A 17,760-nucleotide genomic window follows, 5' to 3' on the forward strand; every position below is an offset into this window, starting at 1 on the left:
AAGCCCAGGACCTGTTCCAAGCCTTCCAAACCCACTGCCACCCAACCAGGCGGCGAACTCACCTCCAAATCCGGAAGGCACACCTCCGCCCTCCGCCTGACAGGAGGTGTCTCGGAGGAGAGAGTCCCTGGTGCCCAAGAAACACCCACATATCCTCTGGGGGCCTGCTGTGAGTGCGTCCCGCTCAAGCCTCCATCCGCCCCCGACGTGGAGCCTGCGCCTTTGGAGCCTTGCCACTCCCACCTCTTAGAGCCTCGGAGCTGCAACTGAGGCTGGAAGGGGCTCTGGCGCCCTCGTGTGGACAGAGACTCGAACAGCCCCTCTCAGGCTTGCCTTCTCTCTCTGGCTCAGCACGCCCCGGGGGGCTGCTTGGGCTGGGGCCCAGAGGAGGCTGGGGGCTCCAGCCCCCGCCAAGAAGGGCCCTTCCACCGGGGCTCTATCTCCCTCTCTCAAAGGCGTTCTTCGTGCCCATGCCAACCTAGGCCATGCCTCGCCGTGGAAATCCTTAGGTCCAAATCCATCAGGGTGTGCCAGCCTGCACCCGTGTGGATGCAGCCTTGCCCAGATGGACTGAGGAAGATAGGCGCGTAAGGAGGGAACGAGTCGTTTTCCCCCTTCCTCATCCCCCTGCGATCCCATACTCCTTGCCATTCAGTCTTGCCTCGATTCTTTCCTTCTGGCTTGGTTCATCTTGCCAGGTCTCTCTTGCTCCCTTTGTTTTCCAACTCTCTGGACCCCACCTGGAGTGTGCCTCATCTGGAGCCCCATTGGTGCTTCCCAAGGCACAGAGTTTCCCAAACACACAAAACCAACCCAATCAGCACTTCTCCCCAGGGGGCCCGAAGGAAGCTCGACCAGAGCTGTTGTGGATCCGTCAAGAGAGCGGCCTGCAGATGCCGGGCCTGGCTCGAGCTCCCATCATCTCAGCAGGTGCAGAGAAAGCAGAGGAGAGCCTCCCTCGGACAGACAAACGGAGGTTCCTGAGCCCTCTGGAGAGACAAGGCCCAGCGCCGGGCACTGCTGCTCTCCCAATTCGCTCTCCCTTTGGGCACCACCCGGGCACCCCTCACAGCCCCTGCATGCGCATCCCAAAACCCAGGCCACGCTGGGATTCCACACTCATCAGCTCCAGCACGGAACCCAGGAACGAGAACAGAAACCCACCCACCCAGCCGGCAGGTGGGGAGGGGGCCTGCAGAAACACTGCCAAATCCAGATAGCCAGCCGCCGTCCAGCACCAGACAAAGGAACACCATCACGCATGCCTAGTGAAGTCCATACCACAACCAGCTCGAGGCTCCTACTCAGGCCTGTCCCCTGAGGACGCCTCTCAAGGACCACCCCTGGGCAGGCTGTAGAAAAGAAGGTGCCTTCACACCGCGTGGGCGTGTATGTCCATTTGTCCAACCACGATGGACCACAGGATCCAGGGCATGCCCCAAAGAGCCCTGGAACCACCGTCGGACCCAGCACTCCCCCTCACGGCCATAGACCCCGACAAAGGGTCTCTTCTCAGCGTGAAACGCCCCACTCGCTTCAGGCAGCCCTCTTCCCAAGAGCAGCACATGGAAAGACATTCGTGGTCCATGGACAGATGCTTGGCTGAGCAAGCAGCTGTCCTTCTCCCCAACAGAAGCGGGCTCAGCAATCCAGCGGCGCAGAAATGGGTGCCATGGGCAGCCCCAGTGTTGCGAAGAGAAACGCTCACACCAAAGGAAAGAGGTCTGGGAGGGAGACACACAGCCCATGGGAAACCCCTTCCCTCTCCCATCTCACCAGGGACACCCAGGAACTGGCTTCCAGGAAAGAAACCCCTGCACTGCCATCCAGATGCTGCTTGCCAAATGGGAGGGCGAGGCTGTGGGAATGCCTGGCATTGGGGAGGTCCGAAATCCAAACCCTTGCCCTTGCGGGGGCTGGGGGGGTGGCCAGAGCCCTCCTTCCATGGAGCGCAAGCTACGATGTCTAGTCCCTCTTCTGGGAACCCAAGGGAGGCGAAGGGGAGCCAAACAGGATGGATAGACATGGCCGATTGGATCCCTGTGTTGGGAAAGTGCAATGGATCCACTTCGAGCAGCGCCCCGCGAAAAGGAGTCCTGACCATTCACCCCCAACACATGAGCGTCTCAGCGCTCCCCAGACAAGGTGTCACGCTCGAGAGGGCTGCCCCTGGGGAAAAGAGACGGGCCGAAGGACTCCGTGGATTCCGTCCAGATGGCCTAGCCTAGCCCATCGGACCCGACCGAATTCCCTGGTGAGGAGGAAGAGATGAGGACAAAGACCTGCTTCGTTTGGAGTGGATTGACTTCCCCAGGTATTCTCCTGCACCCGTGTGTGGTATGCAGATCCACTCTGCTCGGCAAAAGCATCCACTCCCAGGCTGGGCATCCCCAGGCGGGCGCTTTCAACCCACTCCCACCCAAGTTATGGGCTCAGGAGAGACTTGGGATGCATTTGTCTATCCAGGTCCTAGCTATTGTTTCCTACTCTATCTGCATGTGTATGCGTGTGGGTGTGTTTGGAGAGAGAGAGGGAGGGAGGGAGAAAGAGGGAGAGAACGAGGGCGAGAAGGAGGGAGGAGGACCTTCACTCCTTTCTGGATCCATTCAGCTCATTCAGTTCAATGCCTCTTAGTCCTTGTCCATGGATTTGGGGACCCCCTGCCACACGGAGATGTGGTCTCGCCAGAGGGGGATGGACCAGTGCAGCTCTTGCCCCAGCCACAGCAGGGACCAGGAGAGCCTCTGAAGCTTGGCAGCCGCGTGGGAACTCCCCTGAGAGCTTGCTGGAGGAGACCAATCCAGCGTCCTGAACGCATCACACCTGCTTTCAATCAGGCCTCCATTGCCTGGCGCCCTGCTGCCAAGAGAGGCTCTTCTCCAAAGGACACAAGGACATTTCCCTCAGCCTCCTGTCTGTGTGTGTGTGTGTGTGTGTGTGTGTGTGTGTGTGTCTGTGTGTGTGTGTGTGTGTGTGTGTGAGAGAGAGCGAGAGAGAAAATGAGAACAGGCGGATGAGCCCAGCTGCCAACACTCTAGCCCCCGAAGCCCCCCATGTATTCCTCGGCACCACACTCCTTCTCACCTACCTGAAGCCGTGATGGGGACGGCTTGACCAGGGCCAGCTGGCGGTCCAATCCCGAGGCTGCGTGTGCCTGGGCGCCTGCCTCTAGGGGACCCAAAGCACGCCAAAGCCCAGGACCTGTTCCAAGCCTTCCAAACCCACTGCCACCCAACCAGGCGGCGAACTCACCTCCAAATCCGGAAGGCACACCTCCGCCCTCCGCCTGACAGGAGGTGTCTCGGAGGAGAGAGTCCCTGGTGCCCAGGAAACACCCACATATCCTCTGGGGGCCTGCTGTGAGTGCCCGTGCGTCCCGCTCAAGACTCCATCCGCCCTCGAAGTGGAACCTGCGCTTTGGAGCCTTGCCACTCCCACCTCTTAGAGCCTCGGAGCTGCACCTGAGGCCGGAAGGGGCTCTGGCGCCCTCGTGTGGACAGAGGCTCGAACAGCCTCTCTCAGTCTTGCCTTCTCTCTCTGGCTCAGCAGGCCCCGGGGGGCTGCTTGGGCTGGGGCCCAGAGGAGGGTGGGGGCTCCATCCACCGCCAAGAAGGGCCCTTCCACCGGGGCTCTATGTCCCTCTCTCAAAGGCGTTCTTCGTGCCCTTGCCAACCTAGGCCATGCCTCGCCGTGGAAATCCTTAGCTCCAAATCCATCAGGGTGTACCAGCCTGCACCCGTGTGGATGCAGCCTTGCCCAGATGGACTGAGGAAGATAGGCGTGTAAGGAGGGAACGAGTCGTGTTCCCCCTTCCTCATCCCCCTGCGATCCCATACTCCTTGCCATTCAGTCTTGCCTCGATTCTTTCCTTCTGGCTTGGTTCATCTTGCCAGGTCTCTCTTTCTCCCTTTGTTTTCCAACTCTCTTGACCCCACCTGGAGTGTGCCTCATCTGGAGCCCCATTTGTGCTTCCCAAGGCACAGAGTGTCCCAACCACACAAAACCAACCCAATCAGCCCTTCTCCCCAGGGGGCCAGAAGGAAGCTCGGCCAGAGCTGTTGTGGATCCGTCAAGAGAGCGGCCTGCAGATGCCCGGCCTGGCTCGAGCTCCCATCATCTCAGCAGGTGCAGAGAAAGCAGAGGAGAGCCTCCCTCGGACAGACAAACGGAGGTTCCTGAGCCCTCTGGAGAGACAAGGCCCAGCGCCGGGCACTGCTGCTCTCCCAATTCGCTCTCCCTTTGGGCACCACCCGGGCACCCCTCACAGCCCCTGCATGCGCATCCCAAAACCCAGGCCACGCTGGGATTCCACACTCATCAGCTCCAGCACGGAACCCAGGAACGAGAACAGAAACCCACCCACCCAGCCGGCAGGTGGGGAGGGGGCCTGCAGAAACACTGCCAAATCCAGATAGCCAGCCGCCGTCCAGCACCAGACAAAGGAACACCATCACGCATGCCTAGAGAAGTCCATACCACAACCAGCTCGAGGCTCCTACTCAGGCCTGTCCCCTGAGGACGCCTCTCAAGGACCACCCCTGGGCAGGCTGTACAAAAGAAGGTGCCTTCACACCGCGTGGGCGTGTATGTCCATTTGTCCAACCACGATGGACCACAGGATCCAGGGCATGCCCCAAAGAGCCCTGGAACCACCGTCGGACCCAGCACTACCCCTCACGGCCATAGACCCCGACAAAGGGTCTCTTCTCAGCGTGAAACGCCCCACTCGCTTCAGGCAGCCCTCTTCCCAAGAGCAGCACATGGAAAGACATTCGTGGTCCATGGACAGATGCTTGGCTGAGCAAGCAGCTGTCCTTCTCCCCAACAGAAGCGGACTCAGCAATCCAGCGGCGCAGAAATGGGTGCCATGGGCAGCCCCAGTGTTGCGAAGAGAAACGCTCACACGAAAGGAAAGAGGTCTGGGAGGGAGACACACAGCCCATGGGAAACCCCTTCCCTCTCCCATCTCACCAGGGACACCCAGGAACTGGCTTCCAGGAAGGACACCCCTGCACTGCCATCCAGATGCTGCTTGCCAAATGGGAGGGCGAGGCTGTGGGAATGCCTGGCTTTGGGGAGGTCTGAGATCCAAACCCTTGACCTTGCGGGTGATGGAGGCGGTGGCCAAGATCCCTCCTTCCATGGAGCGCAAGCTACGATGTCTAGTCCCTCTTCTGGGAACCCAAGGCAGCAGAAGGGGAGCCAAACAGGATGGATAGACATGGCCGATGGGATCCCTGTGTTGGGAAAGTGCAATGGATCCACTTCGAGCAGCGCCCCGCGAAAAGGAGTCCTGAACATTCAACCCCAACACATGAGCGTCTCAGCGCTCCCCAGACAAGGTGTCACGCTCGAGAGGGCTGCCCCTGGGGAAAAGAGACGGGCCGAAGGACTCCGTGGATTCCGTCCAGACGGCTTAACCTAGCCCATCGGACCCGACCGAATTCCCTGGTGAGGAAGAAGTGATGAGGACAAAGACATGCTTCGTTTGGAGTGGATTGACTTCCCCAGGTATTCTCCTGCACCCGTGTGTGGTAAGCAGATCCACTCTGCTCGGCAAAAGCATCCACTCCCAGGCTAGGCATCCCCAGGCGGGCGCTTCCAACCCACTCCCACCCAAGATATGGGCTCAGGAGAGACTTGGGATGCATTTGTCTATCCAGGTCCTAGCTATTGTTTCCTACTCTATCTGCATGCGTTATGCGTGTGGGTGTGTTTGGAGAGAGAGAGGGAGGGAGGCAGAATGAGAGAAAGAGGGAGAGAACGAGGGAGATAAGGAGAGAGGAGAACCTTCACTCCTTCCTGGATCCATTCAGCTCATTCAGTTCAATGCCTCTTAGTCCTTGTCCATGGATTTGGGGGCCCCCTGCCACACGGAGATGTGGTCTCGCCAGAGGGGGATCGCCCAGTGCAGCTCTTGCCCCAGCCACAGCAGGGACCAGGAGAGCCTCTGAAGCTGGGCAGCCGCGTGGGAACTCCCCTGAGAGCTTGCTGGAGGAGACCAATCAAGCGTCCTGAACGCATCACACCTGCTTTCAATCAGGCCTCCATTGCCTGGCGCCCTGCTGCCAAGAGAGGCTCTTCTCCAAAGGACACAAGGACATTTCCCTCAGCCTCCTGTGTGTGTGTGTGTGTGTGTGTGTGAGAGAGAGAGAGAGAGAGAGAACAGGGGGATGAGCCCAGCTGACAACACTCTAGCCCCCGAAGCCCCCCATATATCCTCGGCACCACACTCCTTCTCACCTTCCTGAAGCCGTGATGGGGACGGCTTGACCAGGGCCAGCTGGCGGTCCAATCCCGAGGCTGCGTGTGCCTGGGCGCCTGCCTCTAGGGGACCACAAGCACGACAAAACCAGGACCTCTTTCAAGCCTTCCAAACCCACTGCCACCCAACCAGGCGGCGAACTCACCTCCAAATCCGGAAGGCACACCTCCGCCCTCCGCCTGACAGGAGGTGTCTCGGAGGAGAGAGTCCCTGGTGCCCAGGAAACACCCACATATCCTCTGGGGGCCTGCTGTGAGTGCCCGTGCGTCCCGCTCAAGCCTCCATCCGCCCTCAACTCGACGTGGAGCCTGTGCCTTTGGAGCCTTGCCACTCCCACCTCTTAGAGCCACGGAGCTGCACCTGAGGCCGGAAGGGGCTCTGGCGCCCTCGTGTGGACAGAGGCTCGAACAGCCCCTCTCAGGCTTGCCTTCTCTCTCTGGCTCAGCACGCCCCGGGGGGCTGCTTGGGCTGGGGCCCAGAGGAGGGTGGGGGCTCCAGCCCCCGCCAAGAAGGGCCCTTCCACCTGGGCTCTATCTCCCCCTCTCAAAGGCGTTCTTCGTGCCCATGCCAACCTAGGCCATGCCTCGCCGTGGAAATCCTTAGGTCCAAATCCATCAGGGTGTGCCAGCCTGCACCCGTGTGGATGCAGCCTTGCCCAGATGGACTGAGGGAGATAGGCGTGTAAGGAGGGAACGAGTCGTGTTCCCCCTTCCTCATCCCCCTGCGATCCCATACTCCTTGCCATTCAGTCTTGCCTCGATTCTTTCCTTCTGGCTTGGTTCATCTTGCCAGGTCTCTCTTGCTCCCTTTGTTTTCCAACTCTCTGGACCCCACCTGGAGTGTGCCTCATCTGGAGCCCCATTGGTGCTTCCCAAGGCACAGAGTTTCCCAACCACACAAAACCAACCCAATCAGCCCTTCTCCCCAGGGGGCCAGAAGGAAGCTCGGCCAGAGCTGTTGTGGATCCGTCAAGAGAGCGGCCTGCAGATGCCCGGCCTGGCTCGAGCTCCCATCATCTCACCAGGTGCAGAGAAAGCAGAGAAGAGCCTCCCTCGGACAGACAAACGGAGGTTCCTGAGCCCTCTGGAGAGACAAGGCCCAGCGCCGGGCACTGCTGCTCTCCCAATTCGCTCTCCCTTTGGGCACCACCCGGGCACCCCTCACAGCCCCTGTATGCGCATCCCAAAACCCAGGCCACGCTGGGATTCCACACTCATCAGCTCCAGCACGGAACCCAGGAACGAGAACAGAAACCCACCCACCCAGCCGGCACGTGGGGAGGGGGACTGAAGAAACACTGCCAAATCCAGATAGCCAGCCGCCATCCAGCACCAGACAAAGGGACACCATCATGCATGCCTAGAGAAGTCCATACCACAACCAGCTCGAGGCTCCTACTCAGGCCTGTCCCCTGAGGACGCCTCTCAAGGACCACCCCTGGGCAGGCTGTAGGAAAGAAGGTGCCTTCACACCGGGTGGGCGTGTATGTCCATTTGTCCAACCACGATGGACCACAGGATCCAGGGCATGCCCCAAAGAACCCTGGAACCACCGTCGGACCCAGCACTCCCCCTCACGGCCATAGACCCCGACAAAGGGTCTCTTCTCAGCGTGAAACGCCCCACTCGCTTCAGGCAGCCCTCTTCCCAAGAGCAGCACATGGAAAGACATTCGTGGTCCATGGACAGATGCTTGGCTGAGCAAGCAGCTGTCCTTCTCCCCAACAGAAGCGGACTCAGCAATCCAACGGCGCAGAAATGGGTGCCATGGGCAGCCCCAGTGTTGCGAAGAGAAACGCTCACACCAAAGGAAAGAGGTCTGGGAGGGAGACACACAGCCCATGGGAAACCCCTTCCCTCTCCCATCTCACCAGGGACACCCAGGAACTGGCTTCCAGGAAGGACACCCCTGCACTGCCATCCAGATGCTGCTTGCCAAATGGGAGGGCGAGGCTGTGGGAATGCCTGGCTTTGGGGAGGTCCGAGATCCAAACCCTTGCCCTTGCGGGGGCTGGGGGGAGGGGGCCCAGAGCCCTCCTTCCATGGAGCGCAAGCTACGATGTCTAGTTCCTCTTCTGGGAACCCAAGGGAGGCGAAGGGGAGCCAAACAGGATGGATAGACATGGCCGATGGGATCCCTGTGTTGGGAAAGTGCAATGGATCCACTTCGAGCAGCGCCCCGCGAAAAGGAGTCCTGAACATTCAACCCCAAGACATGAGCGTCTCAGCGCTCCCCAGACAAGGTGTCACGCTCGAGAGGGCTGCCCCTGGGGAAAAGAGACGGGCCGAAGGACTCCGTGGATTCCGTCCAGATGGCTTAACCTAGCCCATCGGACCCGACCGAATTCCCTGGTGAGGAAGAAGTGATGAGGACAAAGACATGCTTCGTTTGGAGTGGATTGACTTCCCCAGGTATTCTCCTGCACCCGTGTGTGGTATGCAGATCCACTCTGCTCGGCAAAAGCATCCACTCCCAGGCTAGGCATCCCCAGGCGGGCGCTTCCAACCCACTCCCACCCAAGATATGGGCTCAGGAGAGACTTGGGATGCATTTGTCTATCCAGGTCCTAGCTATTGTTTCCTACTCTATCTGCATGCGTTATGCGTGTGGGTGTGTTTGGAGAGAGAGAGGGAGGGAGGCAGAATGAGAGAAAGAGGGAGAGAACGAGGGAGATAAGGAGAGAGGAGAACCTTCACTCCTTCCTGGATCCATTCAGCTCATTCAGTTCAATGCCTCTTAGTCCTTGTCCATGGATTTGGGGGCCCCCTGCCACACGGAGATGTGGTCTCGCCAGAGGGGGATCGCCCAGTGCAGCTCTTGCCCCAGCCACAGCAGGGACCAGGAGAGCCTCTGAAGCTGGGCAGCCGCGTGGGAACTCCCCTGAGAGCTTGCTGGAGGAGACCAATCAAGCGTCCTGAACGCATCACACCTGCTTTCAATCAGGCCTCCATTGCCTGGCGCCCTGCTGCCAAGAGAGGCTCTTCTCCAAAGGACACAAGGACATTTCCCTCAGCCTCCTGTGTGTGTGTGTGTGTGTGTGTGTGAGAGAGAGAGAGAGAGAGAGAACAGGGGGATGAGCCCAGCTGACAACACTCTAGCCCCCGAAGCCCCCCATATATCCTCGGCACCACACTCCTTCTCACCTTCCTGAAGCCGTGATGGGGACGGCTTGACCAGGGCCAGCTGGCGGTCCAATCCCGAGGCTGCGTGTGCCTGGGCGCCTGCCTCTAGGGGACCACAAGCACGACAAAACCAGGACCTCTTTCAAGCCTTCCAAACCCACTGCCACCCAACCAGGCGGCGAACTCACCTCCAAATCCGGAAGGCACACCTCCGCCCTCCGCCTGACAGGAGGTGTCTCGGAGGAGAGAGTCCCTGGTGCCCAGGAAACACCCACATATCCTCTGGGGGCCTGCTGTGAGTGCCCGTGCGTCCCGCTCAAGCCTCCATCCGCCCTCAACTCGACGTGGAGCCTGTGCCTTTGGAGCCTTGCCACTCCCACCTCTTAGAGCCACGGAGCTGCACCTGAGGCCGGAAGGGGCTCTGGCGCCCTCGTGTGGACAGAGGCTCGAACAGCCCCTCTCAGGCTTGCCTTCTCTCTCTGGCTCAGCACGCCCCGGGGGGCTGCTTGGGCTGGGGCCCAGAGGAGGGTGGGGGCTCCAGCCCCCGCCAAGAAGGGCCCTTCCACCTGGGCTCTATCTCCCCCTCTCAAAGGCGTTCTTCGTGCCCATGCCAACCTAGGCCATGCCTCGCCGTGGAAATCCTTAGGTCCAAATCCATCAGGGTGTGCCAGCCTGCACCCGTGTGGATGCAGCCTTGCCCAGATGGACTGAGGGAGATAGGCGTGTAAGGAGGGAACGAGTCGTGTTCCCCCTTCCTCATCCCCCTGCGATCCCATACTCCTTGCCATTCAGTCTTGCCTCGATTCTTTCCTTCTGGCTTGGTTCATCTTGCCAGGTCTCTCTTGCTCCCTTTGTTTTCCAACTCTCTGGACCCCACCTGGAGTGTGCCTCATCTGGAGCCCCATTGGTGCTTCCCAAGGCACAGAGTTTCCCAACCACACAAAACCAACCCAATCAGCCCTTCTCCCCAGGGGGCCAGAAGGAAGCTCGGCCAGAGCTGTTGTGGATCCGTCAAGAGAGCGGCCTGCAGATGCCCGGCCTGGCTCGAGCTCCCATCATCTCACCAGGTGCAGAGAAAGCAGAGAAGAGCCTCCCTCGGACAGACAAACGGAGGTTCCTGAGCCCTCTGGAGAGACAAGGCCCAGCGCCGGGCACTGCTGCTCTCCCAATTCGCTCTCCCTTTGGGCACCACCCGGGCACCCCTCACAGCCCCTGTATGCGCATCCCAAAACCCAGGCCACGCTGGGATTCCACACTCATCAGCTCCAGCACGGAACCCAGGAACGAGAACAGAAACCCACCCACCCAGCCGGCACGTGGGGAGGGGGACTGAAGAAACACTGCCAAATCCAGATAGCCAGCCGCCATCCAGCACCAGACAAAGGGACACCATCATGCATGCCTAGAGAAGTCCATACCACAACCAGCTCGAGGCTCCTACTCAGGCCTGTCCCCTGAGGACGCCTCTCAAGGACCACCCCTGGGCAGGCTGTAGGAAAGAAGGTGCCTTCACACCGGGTGGGCGTGTATGTCCATTTGTCCAACCACGATGGACCACAGGATCCAGGGCATGCCCCAAAGAACCCTGGAACCACCGTCGGACCCAGCACTCCCCCTCACGGCCATAGACCCCGACAAAGGGTCTCTTCTCAGCGTGAAACGCCCCACTCGCTTCAGGCAGCCCTCTTCCCAAGAGCAGCACATGGAAAGACATTCGTGGTCCATGGACAGATGCTTGGCTGAGCAAGCAGCTGTCCTTCTCCCCAACAGAAGCGGACTCAGCAATCCAACGGCGCAGAAATGGGTGCCATGGGCAGCCCCAGTGTTGCGAAGAGAAACGCTCACACCAAAGGAAAGAGGTCTGGGAGGGAGACACACAGCCCATGGGAAACCCCTTCCCTCTCCCATCTCACCAGGGACACCCAGGAACTGGCTTCCAGGAAGGACACCCCTGCACTGCCATCCAGATGCTGCTTGCCAAATGGGAGGGCGAGGCTGTGGGAATGCCTGGCTTTGGGGAGGTCCGAGATCCAAACCCTTGCCCTTGCGGGGGCTGGGGGGAGGGGGCCCAGAGCCCTCCTTCCATGGAGCGCAAGCTACGATGTCTAGTTCCTCTTCTGGGAACCCAAGGGAGGCGAAGGGGAGCCAAACAGGATGGATAGACATGGCCGATGGGATCCCTGTGTTGGGAAAGTGCAATGGATCCACTTCGAGCAGCGCCCCGCGAAAAGGAGTCCTGAACATTCAACCCCAAGACATGAGCGTCTCAGCGCTCCCCAGACAAGGTGTCACGCTCGAGAGGGCTGCCCCTGGGGAAAAGAGACGGGCCGAAGGACTCCGTGGATTCCGTCCAGATGGCTTAACCTAGCCCATCGGACCCGACCGAATTCCCTGGTGAGGAAGAAGTGATGAGGACAAAGACATGCTTCGTTTGGAGTGGATTGACTTCCCCAGGTATTCTCCTGCACCCGTGTGTGGTATGCAGATCCACTCTGCTCGGCAAAAGCATCCACTCCCAGGCTAGGCATCCCCAGGCGGGCGCTTCCAACCCACTCCCACCCAAGATATGGGCTCAGGAGAGACTTGGGATGCATTTGTCTATCCAGGTCCTAGCTATTGTTTCCTACTCTATCTGCATGCGTTATGAGTGTGGGTGTGTTTGGAGAGAGAGAGGGAGGGAGGCAGAATGAGAGAAAGAGGGAGAGAACGAGGGAGATAAGGAGAGAGGAGAACCTTCACTCCTTCCTGGATCCATTCAGCTCATTCAGTTCAATGCCTCTTAGTCCTTGTCCATGGATTTGGGGGCCCCCTGCCACACGGAGATGTGGTCTCGCCAGAGGGGGATCGCCCAGTGCAGCTCTTGCCCCAGCCACAGCAGGGACCAGGAGAGCCTCTGAAGCTGGGCAGCCGCGTGGGAACTCCCCTGAGAGCTTGCTGGAGGAGACCAATCAAGCGTCCTGAACGCATCACACCTGCTTTCAATCAGGCCTCCATTGCCTGGCGCCCTGCTGCCAAGAGAGGCTCTTCTCCAAAGGACACAAGGACATTTCCCTCAGCCTCCTGTCTGTGTGTGTGTGTGTGTGTGTGAGAGAGAGAGAGAGAGAGAGAGAGAGAGAGAGAGAGAGAGAGAGAGAGAGAGAGAGAGAGAGAGAGAGAGAGAGAGAGAGAGAGAGAGAGAGAGAGAGAGAGAGAGAGAGAGAGACAGGCGGATGAGCCCAGCTGCCAACACTCTAGCCCCCGAAGCTCCCCATGTATTCCTCGGCACCACACTCCTTCTCACCTACCTGAAGCCGTGATGGGGACGGCTTGACCAGGGCCAGCTGGCGGTCCAATCCCGAGGCTGTGTGTGTCTGGGCGCCTGCCTCTAGGGGACTCCAAGCACGCCAAAGCCCAGGACCTGTTCCAAGCCTTCCAAACCCACTGCCACCCAACCAGGCGGCGAACTCACCTCCAAATCCGGAAGGCACACCTCCGCCCTCCGCCTGACAGGAGGTGTCTCGGAGGAGAGAGTCCCTGGTGCCCAGGAAACACCCACATATCCTCTGGGGGCCTGCTGTGAGTGTGTCCCGCTCAAGCCTCCATCCGCCCTCGACGTGGAGCCTGCGCCTTTGGAGCCTTGCCACTCGCACCTCTTAGAGCCACGGAGCTGCACCTGAGGCCAGAAGGGGCTCTGGCGCCCTCGTGTGGAGAGAGGCTCGAACAGCCCCTCTCAGGCTTGCCTTCTCTCTCTGGCTCAGCACGCCCCGGGGGGCTGCTTGGGCTGGGGCCCAGAGGAGGTTGGGGGCTCCATCGCCCGCCAAGAAGGGCCCTTCCACCTGGGCTCTATCTCCCTCCCTCAGAGGCGTTCTTCGTGCCCATGCCAACCTAGGCCATGCCTCGCCGTGGAAATCCTTAGCTCCAAATCCATCAGGGTGTGCCAGCCTGCACTCGTGTGGATGCAGCCTTGCCCAGATGGACTGAGGAAGATAGGCGTGTAAGGGTGGAACGAGTCGTTTTCCCCCTTCCTCATCCCCCTGCGATCCCATACTCCTTGCCATTCAGTCTTGCCTCGATTCTTTCCTTCTTGCTTTTTTCATCTTGCCAGGTCTCTCTTTCCCTCTTTCTTTCAAAATATCTTGACCCCACCTGGAGCTTGCCTGATCTCGAACCCATCAATATTGGCCAAGGCACAGACTTTCCCAGCCCCATGGCACCGACCAAATCCACCCTTATCCCCATGGGGCCAAGAGGAAGCTAAAGCAGAGGTTTTGTGGATCCAACATGAAAGCGGCCTGCATATGCCCAGCCTGGCTCAAGCTCACATCATCTCACCTGGGGCATAGAATGAAGAGAAAACCCCCCTTGGTCAGACAATGGTTGTTCCTGTGCCCTCTTGAGTGACTATGCCTTGTGCATGGCACCACTGCTCTCCCACTTAGGTCTCCCTTTGTGCACCTCCCATGCACAATTTGCTGACCCTTTATGCTCATCCCAAATCCCAGGCCACACTGGGCTTCCACATTGAACAGCTCCAGCATGGACCCCAGGAATGAGCACACAAACCTCCCACCCAGGTGATAAATGGGGAGGAGGCCCGAAGAATCATTGTCCCAATCCTGATACCCAGAGGGCATCCGGCACTGGAAAAGCTACCACCTTTTGTACCACCTCAGCCCCAAATGTCCAGTGCTTTTTTGATTGGTATCCCAAATCTGGGAAATATTTCCTTTATGAGTAATCAGAGCACTTCCCATGTCTCTTCTGTGATTTGGGAAGGCCTCCTCCTGCCTGCGAATGTATACATGAGGACTAACAGGTATTTTTAGCCTTGGACTCAGGGAAGCTCCGTGAAGTCCACAACTCTCTTTTCGAATGGGGCGCCTCCAACAGTCTGTATTCCAGGGGTGGCCCTAGGTCCCCGGTTCGGTTTATTTCAGGCACATGTTTCACACTGTCTGCATACTACCTGGGCTCTTCTGGAGAGTTGTGTGGTTTCAGTGTTGGCCCAGTGTGTCCAGGAGAGTCATTTGGTCAGTGTGAGTCTCCTGGTCGAATTGTTTGACAAAGGCTTGGGCTAGGTCCTCAGGAATTGCTCTTTGGCTGTCTTCAATTTTCCACCATCCCCCAGGGACGTAGTTTCCATTTTCAGTTTTAAACTTGCTGTTTTCATGTTGTGGGTCCCATTCCGCCAATGGACCAGGGAACAGTGTGGCAGTCAGAGCTGCTAGTTCTATTGTCCCCTTGGAGGTTGTGAGTTTTGCTTCTCAGTCTACTTTACATTTTCCCTGAGTGACTGTGGTGTTTCCCCCTTGCTGTCCCTGAATGTGTATGACAGCCACCTTTCTAGAGGCCTGCACAGCATCTAAGAGTTCAAGAATTTCTTTGCCATATTTTATGTCCTTTTGTCCAGAGTTGATTAGGCCCCCTTTCTTTATATAAAGCCCCACGTACATGGGGGGTGGAGAAGGCATATTTGGAGTTGGTGTATATACGGACATGCATGCCTGACGCCAGGTGGAAGGCCTGGTTTAACACAATGAACTCTGCCTTTTGTTTGGAAGTCCCTTTTGGTACATCTTCTGCTTCATTGGTGGAATGTATGGTCACCACCAAATACCCAGCAAGGCATTCTCCCTCTTTTACAAAGCTGCTGCCATCGGTGAAATATTCAGCATCTGGATCTTTGAGATCCTGGCCTGTTAAACCCAGTTGGCTGGAAAATACTTCATCCATGACTTCAACACAATCATGATCTGGCTGGCCCAGCCCAGCGGGTAGTAGGGTTGCAGGGTTTAGGGTCCTCACTACTTTTAGGCCAATGCATGGATTTTCACATAGCATTCCCTGACACTTGACCATCTGGGCGTTAGTCGGCCAGTCTTGTCCCTTATACTCCATTAATATTAGCATTGAATGTGGTACTCGGACTGTTAATTTGTGTCCTATAGTCAATTTGCCAGCTTCTGACACAGAAAGCTGTGCCTGCATGTGCCTGCAGGAAGGGTGGCCACCCTTGGGCAATGGCGCCAAGTTGCTTGGAAAGGTATGTCACTGGATGATGTCATGACCTCAGCATCTGAGTTAAGACCCCTACCGCAACCCCAGTGTGCGCGTGCAGGTACAAGATGAAGGGCTCGGAAATGCCTGGGAGTTCCAGGCCAGGTGCATTGGCGAGGGCTCACTTGGTTGCTTCAAAGGCCTTTTGTTGCTCTGGTTCCCACTACAGAGGTTCTCGTTCCCACTTTGTGGCCTCATAAACGGACTTTGCCAAGACAGAAAATTTAGGTATCCAGATCCTGCAGAACCTTGCAGCCCCTAGAAACTCACAGATCTGGCATCTAGTCATCAGGACCGGGATGGAGCAGACAGCCTGTTTTCTTTCTGGGCTGAGTTGCTATTGTTTCTGAGACAGGTGAAAACCAAGGCACTTGACTTTTTCTTGACAGAGTTGGACTTTCTTTCTTGAAACTTTGTAGCCAGCCTCCCACAGGAGGGTAAGGACAAGCTGTGTCCCATCAATGCATTATTTCTGTGTTCACCCCGCCAGCCGCAAGTCATCCACATATTGCAGCAGCATGCAGCCATGTTGGTCCACTGGGAAGGCTTTTAAATCAGTCACTAAAGTAGTACCATAAATAGTAGGGGAGTGTTTAAACCCTTGAGGCAATCTGGTCTAAGGCAATGGACCTTGTCACCATTCTCAGCACTTTTCCACTGAAAGCAAAAGTCATTTGACTCTGGGAGGCCAGACGGACACAAAGTGTGTGAGGGTTTGGAAAGACCAGATGTAGGGTGACTGCGGCTTGATTTACTGCACACAAATCTGGGACAGGCTAATAATCATTGGTACCTGGTTTCCAGACCTCCAGGAGAGGCGTGTTCCAAGGTAACTCTCAAGGCCAGATAATTCCATACTTTAGAGCCTTTCTAGGTGCCTTTGAATTCCCATCTGGGCCTTACAGGTGATGAAATACTGCTTTTGTCAGATGGGCCCCACCCCTGAGTTCCCTAGGGTCAGGGCCATTTGGCTGTGGGAGTTGAAATTTATCTGGGGCTGTAGTTTTACCAATAAGTCCCAAACCACCAAAGCCACAGGACAGTCAGGGAGGTATAGAAATTGATGAATGACTTCATGTCCACCCAAAGCACATCGTCTAGGCTGCAGGAAGGGGCACCATGTTTGGGTGCCTGTGGCCCCTACTATGGTGGCTTGCCTCTGTGAGAGTGGGCCCACAGGGGGCTGAGTTACCACTGAGTGTTCTGCCCTGGTATCTACTATGATGTCAGTGGGTTGGCCCCCTACATTCTTTCAGCCCACAGGCTTGGGGGCCTAGCAAAATATATCCTGGTCCATCCTAGTCCTCCTCATAATCTCCCATAACAGCCAGCCCTACAAATCATTTTGGGGGGGGCATGTGGCTGTTGGGCCAGCTGATATCAGCCCTGGACCACCCAGGCTCTTCCCCTATACTTGGGACCATATTGGGAATCACCTGACAATTGGGGGCACTCATTTTTCCAGTGGTCTTCCTGGGGACAGCAGGCATATTGGTTCCATCCCAGTTTTGGCCCTGGGCAAGATGGTCCTCCTTGTTGCCCTCCTTTCTGACCTTGGCCTTGGCCCTGAGGGGCACCTTCCATTTGCTTCACCAAGGCAGTGGCCAGTAGGCTCACCTTTTTTGCATTTTTTTTCAGGCTTTAGTGGTCACTGTTGACAAGCACTTTGGTTGCTATCCCCAGAAACTGACTAGCATTCATACCTGCAAAACCCTCTAACTTCTGGAGCTTGCATCGGATGTCCCCTTGTGCCTGGCTCATGAAGGCTGCATTGATCATCCACTGGTTTTTAGCTGCTTCTGGGTCAAAGGGGACATAGAGGTGGAATGCTTCACATAGCTTCTCACAGAATTGGCTTGATATCTCATCAGGCCCCTGGAGGACAGCTGAGATTTTGCTTATGCTCATGGCCCTCTCCCCATCCTGTTTCATGCCATTTAGGAGAGCCTCATTAGGTAGCATGCAAGTTGTGGAAGTCCCCCTTAAACATTAGGGTCCCACTGGGTGTCCTCCCTGGGGAAATTGTCTCGGGCATAAACCTCGGCCTCTAGTGTTTGCACCAGGGCATTTTCCTCCAGCCACTTTTGAGCTGCCTGAGTAATTCAGCACCATTCTTTAGTGTTAAACAGAGTCAGGAGAAGCTGACAGCAATCAGTCCTGCTGGGCTTGTGGCTTTGAATGATGGATTCCATTAGATCATCCATCACCTGAGGCTTCTCTGTGTAGGAGGGAGTTTGATCTTTCCAATTTAGGATGGCAGTGGTTGTGAAGAGTTGATACACAAAAACATGTTGGCCTCCTTGAATCTGGCCTTCTTGATCAAAATAGACAGCCTTC

The sequence above is a fragment of the Sus scrofa genome, chromosome X, assembly GCF_054392235.1.
Source record: "Sus scrofa isolate SSC_HxYL_T2T_F1_AM1 chromosome X, Sscrofa_HxYL_maternal_Yorkshire_Landrace_v2.0, whole genome shotgun sequence".
In the NCBI taxonomy this organism is placed as follows: Eukaryota; Metazoa; Chordata; class Mammalia; order Artiodactyla; family Suidae; genus Sus; species Sus scrofa.